General features: G+C 38.5%; 1 long non-coding RNA gene across 1 annotated transcript; it reads left to right on the forward strand.

Annotated features, from left to right (window-relative positions):
- The first annotated feature begins 1741 nt into the window (after positions 1–1741).
- On the forward strand, positions 1742–5240 carry LOC132827265 (uncharacterized). Its single transcript, XR_009645984.1, has 3 exons — positions 1742–1832; positions 3806–3896; positions 5158–5240. It is a non-coding gene; the product is annotated as an uncharacterized LOC132827265 (long non-coding RNA).
- The last annotated feature ends 571 nt before the right edge of the window (positions 5241–5811 follow it).

The raw sequence follows: 5811 nt of genomic DNA on the forward strand, positions 1-5811 counted from the left end.
AAAAAATTTTTAAAAATATACTATGTGATAGAAATAGCTTGCAATTAAAACAAGTCAAGAATATAAGGTTGAACCCAATAGTGAGTAGAGACAGATACAGGGATATCCGGCTTTTGTCCAGGTTATAAATTTAGGTTTCCAGGCTTGGCTGATATTCAGATCCACTCGCTCTGTCAGGTAGATTTAGTCAGTTCCCTGACAGCACTGAAGGAAAGATTGATGTGCAAATTCAAAGACATTTTGGATTGGAACCTAACATAGCTTTCTGGCAGCCAATCTTGAAGCAAACTTTTGTGGATTTGGGAACGGTTCTGCAGCTAAGAACTATGCTTGAAAGATGGTGAAATAGGAAAATAAAACTGAAAGGTTATAATGTTGAATATGTTAATTATGATAATTCCTTTAATTTGCACAAGTTCAATTGGCTGTTGCAATCAGTCAAGGTTTATTGAGGAATTCTTTCAGACAAAAAAGGTTAAAGCTATCAGTAGCACTCATTTATGAAACCATATCCAAATGATTAGCTTTCTAAAGTTTACTTTAATGATTATGCACAATTGATTTTTGAACTATAAATATTGACACCAGAATAAACTTTGAATGACTACTCGGCAAATAAGAGTTTGATCAATTCATATTGACTGCTGGCGAATAGTAGCTCCATTAGTTACAAAGCATCTTGGGACCTGCTAATATGAGTCCATCCAAATTCATATTGAGAAAATAGCCATTATAAAGTTTCTTTTGTAGTCATTGTGCATATATTAACTTCTCAGTGGTTCGAGAGTTGATATACTAGTCAATATCATCCGGACGCCCATAAACAATGTGGAAGCAGTCAAAGTATTCATCATGCAGCACTGAGAGCAATGCTGAGTATATCCTGGGCTGTGTGTAATGCTTTCTACTTTTTATGCTATGCTAATGGCAATAAAAACAATTTAGCTTTTCTTTTGTATGCATGCAGGATAAAAGCTTTGATGTATCTCAGGGGTAGGAGGAAGCAGTTTGAAAGCATCTGACGTTCTTGCCCTGAGATACCATGTGATATATTCTATTGTGACTGTCCAGTAATTGATCCCAGCTTATAATGCAGCCTGACTCACTGAAAACGATGAGATGATGATGTGCCTAAAGCATACATAGAATCATCCTTTTAGATGGGACGTTAATTGTTAAGCATTTTGGCTTATATTGCAGCTGGCTAACCTCCTGCAACAGCCAGTAACAATATGGTCTGAAAGCAAAGGTCAAAGTGTACTGTGTTGGCTGTCAGTGCTTTTAGATAAGTAATGATATCAATTTATAAATATATCAAGGCAGACACAGTTGCCAATGACACAACTTAAAAATCAGAATGTTAAGCACAAAGAGAGAAGACAGGTGACGATGTTTGCATTCAAAGGATAATAGACTATAGAAGAAAATACTAGTAAAGGTAATTGTAGGTGACAGTATAAGTAGTTGATCAGATACTTAGATAGATTTATGCAGAGAGGAGGGATTGAGGACAATGACTTGGAGTTGGACAGATAAGGATCATTGATCAAAGGGGATCTGTCTTGCTAGATCTAGGTCTACCTGTTCCCAAAATGTTCTTAGTTCTTGTCACAAAGACTTAAGCATTTGTGTCTAATGGCAAAAGTCACTTTATGAATGGAGTTGAAATGTGATAATATGATTCTAGGTGATTCTTAAGGTAGACTTTGATAACACTATCATTCATTCCCTAATGCAGGAAATGGCAATACCAGTGGTTGTGATGGATATTTCGTCTGCTGGCAACAGTAACAAGGTTCAGACTTATGGCAGCATTAAACATAATACCTAAGGTATTGAAGAAACAATATAGAAACATAAACCTTCAAGTGGGGCAAAACTATTGTTGAGAAAATAATTGGCAAAAAATTCTTCAAGGCTTTATAGTTTTCAAACAATCCCAGTATTTTTGAATGTTTGTCAAAATATACCCCATGGAAGCAAAAGCTGTTTCATTGCATACTTTGAATGAAGCAAGTCTCTTCCTCTTGTATACAGGACCAGAGGAGTTAGAAGTTTCAAAACTGACTTCAACAGAATTGCTCGATCATTGTCAGATTCAAATAAGTATTGAAAATGCTACCAGTACTGATTCAAACACTGTCCTGGACTTTACAGTTGTAATGATAACAAAACAGATGTCAAATACAGAAATTGCTGTCAATCAATCTGAAATTTTTTTAATCAACCTGTTCAGACAAATTATGATACTCCTCTGGGGACAGGTGGATTTGAAACTGGGCCTGCTGACCCAGAGGTATGGACACAACTATTACACCACAAGACCTATGCCAGTGATTCAGCACTTACTATCAGCACTTATATCCTCAGACTGCCATCAATTAAAGATCACTGAACTGATGAAATGTTGCCCTAATAATCTATTGGTCTCATTTTAAAAGCCCTCAAAAAGACGATGTATCTCGTTGAATGAGGTGTTACTATGCCATTGATGGCACACTGAGATCATACTTCCTGATAAATAACCTTACTGTTCCTGAAAACTAATTCATGGACTGTTACATCTCTTCATAATTATTAATTACATCACTTTTTAAAGGAATTATTTTTTAAAAGGAAGTTATGATATTTCCGTTTCTATCTTAATTGTGATGTGGAGGTACCGGTGTTAGACTGGGGTGGACAAAAATAGAAATCACACAACATCAGGTGTTTGTGATTTTTAGAACACAGAACATTACAGCATAGTACAGGCCCTTCGGTCCTCGATGTTACCCCAATCTGTGAAACTAATCTGAAGTCCATGTAACCTACAATATTCCATTTTCGTCCATATGTCTATCCAATGACTACTTAAATGCCCTTAAAGTTGGTGAGTCTACTATTGTTGCAAGCAGACTGTTCCACCCCCTTACTACCTCTGGCATCTGTCCTATATCTATCACCCCTCAATTTAAACTATGTCCTCTTGTGCTAGCCATCACCATCTGAGGGAAAAGGCTCTCACTGTCCAACCAATCTAACCCTCTGATTATCTTATGTGTCTGAATTAAGTCACCTCTCAACCTTCTTCTCTCAAATGAAAACAGCCTCATGTCCCTCAGCCTTTCCTCCATACCAGGCAACAGCCTAGTAAACCTCCTCTGAACCCTTTCCAAAGCTTCCACATCCTTCCTATAATGTGGTGACCAGAACTGCACTCAATACTCCAAGTGTGGCCACAACAGAGTTTTGTACAGCTGCAGCATGACCTCATAGCTCCAAAACGCAATCACTCTACCAACAAAAGATAACATACCATATGTCTTCTTAACAACCAAAACAACCTGGGTGGCAACTTTGAGGGATCTATGTACATGGACACTGAGATCTACTTGACCAAGAATCTTACCATTAGCCCAGTACTCTGCATTCCTGTTACTCCTTCCAAGTGAATCACCTCACATTTTTCCACATTAAACTCCATTTGCCACCTCTCAGCCTAGGTCTATGGCTTATCTATGTCCTTCTGTCACCTACAACATCCTTTGGCACTATCCACAACACCACTGAACTCATCCGCAAATTTACTAACTCATTCTTTTACACCCTCATCCAGGTCATTTACAAAAATGACAAACAGCAGTGGCCCCAAAACAGGTCCTTGCAGTACACCCCTAGTAACTGAAAACTATTTAACTATTAACTATTTTAATTGTGTAAATGCTGATTATTTATTTAACTATTTTTACATAATTGAATTAAATTGAAGGATTGACTGTCTATGTGAATATTAATACTTGATGACATTTGTATTGTTGGACAGCTGGATATGCTTTGACTTGACACCAAACGTCTGGAAAGAGGAATCCCACACCACAGGGCTTACTGATTCTTTGTGCTCAGCTTTTCTCAAGGTCAGTGGACAGCACCACCATGTTTTGTCTTTACTGGGATATGTGATCTATGTTATTGTCATGGTAATGTGTCTTGGAATACACCCGATTTTGAATGGGATAGATGACCTAGTAATATATCTTACCATATCATAAAATTTTATCAAACCATAGTTGCTCCCATTTTTACAGTTTCCTTGCACTTCAGTCACACCATTGAAATTAAAAGGCCTTGTTGTGAGTACTCCCATTTCATCAGTAATTAGCTGAACCCAGGGTGTACAATTGATGTAAAGAGCTAAGACCCAGTTTCCTCCCATAGTCAAAGATGTGCAGGTGAGGTGGATTGGCCATGCTAAATTGTTCATAGTGTGCAGGCGAGGTGGGTTAGTCACGGGAAATGCAGTGTTACAGAGATAAGTGGGCGGGGGGGGGGGGGGTGCGGTGTCTGGGTGGGATGTTTCTCGGTGGGTCATTTGGTCCAATGGCCTACTTCCACACTGTGGGGATTCTATGATTTTTATTATTTTTTCCCCCTCATTTTCTTTGGGAAGTGAGTGATTGAGAATGAAAAGCTGCAGAAAAATGTTGATCTCCTATCAACTCATGCAATTAGATTGATTCTGGCTCTAGCTCAAGCACAGTGGAAATTGGAGGCTCAAAGTTCAACTTAAATTGAGATTCCAGTGTGTGACTGCTCTCCTAGAAAGAAATGTAGTCCAGTTGTCTCATTGTTAATAGGTAACTTGGCAGGAAAAGGCAGAGGAATATGCAACATTGAGCGAGCCCAAGGTGTCACTGAATTTTAACATTAATATTGAAGGAGGAGGAAAGATTTAGTTCTCTTGCACACCTAAATTGTTACAGCAACAAATTCAGGTGATTGCCAGGGATTTCTGAAAACAGTAACAGCCAAGGACATCCTAGCAAATAAAGAAGATTATCAGGATGGTGATATCTGCACAAAAGAATGCAGAATGATAAGAAATTTAAAAACAATGGCTTTGGTTATGATTTAGCTATGGAATGTTTAAGGGAAGTAGTTGGAATTCAGAAAATATTTGAGAGGCTTTAAATGGTTAAATCTTTCCCCATAGCCCCCGGCTTTACAAATGCAGGCACATTGGAAGGTTCCTTGTGCTCCCATAATCTGTTATCTTTGGAATTGGAATATTTGTGAATCTGGATTAAATAATGTAGACTTTGATTCTGTTATTGACGGTGTGAGGTCTGCGAATCCCTCTGCACCAAATGATCTTTTACTTTTGGATTTTCTTTGCAGAGAATACTTTTGAATGGAAATGTGCAGTTTCTTCATTATAATATTTGGGGAACATCTAATCTGAAGAATTCCCTTCAAGGAGGACGAAAAGATCCTGCTGAAATAGCCACTTGCTTGTAGCAGGGTAGAGGTGGGTGCTGCAGATGCTGGGGATCTGAGTCAAGATTAGAGTGGTGCTGGAAAAGCACAGCAGGTCAAGCAGCATCTGACAGCCAGAAAACCGACATTTTGGGCAAAAGCCCTTCATCAGGACTTGCTTGTAGCAGTCTCCTGGCCGTTAAAGCACAGACAGATTGCTAACTTGGCCAAACAGCAAGGGATGCTGGGTACATTGGTCAAGTAAAAAGCACTGAAATCACAAAACCCACACACCAGGCACAGTGCAAACATAGCAGACGGTTACTAATGATATTAGCAGAACATAAAAGGCAACGGCTATATTGGACAAACAAAACCCAACAACTTATCAACTAAACAAAGGAGAGCCCAGATAGAAAGTTCCTGATACACAATGAAACTGACAGTAGCATACCATCTAAATGATTGACTGTTGTTTCAAACTATTAAGAGTTTGAGAGAGAGAGAACGTTTAATAATTGTGTTTCGAATAAAGTGGGACTATTTTGCTCTGCTATCGGCTTGTGTTCATATTCA

Source organism: Hemiscyllium ocellatum, chromosome 24, assembly GCF_020745735.1.
Source record: "Hemiscyllium ocellatum isolate sHemOce1 chromosome 24, sHemOce1.pat.X.cur, whole genome shotgun sequence".
In the NCBI taxonomy this organism is placed as follows: domain Eukaryota; kingdom Metazoa; phylum Chordata; class Chondrichthyes; order Orectolobiformes; family Hemiscylliidae; genus Hemiscyllium; species Hemiscyllium ocellatum.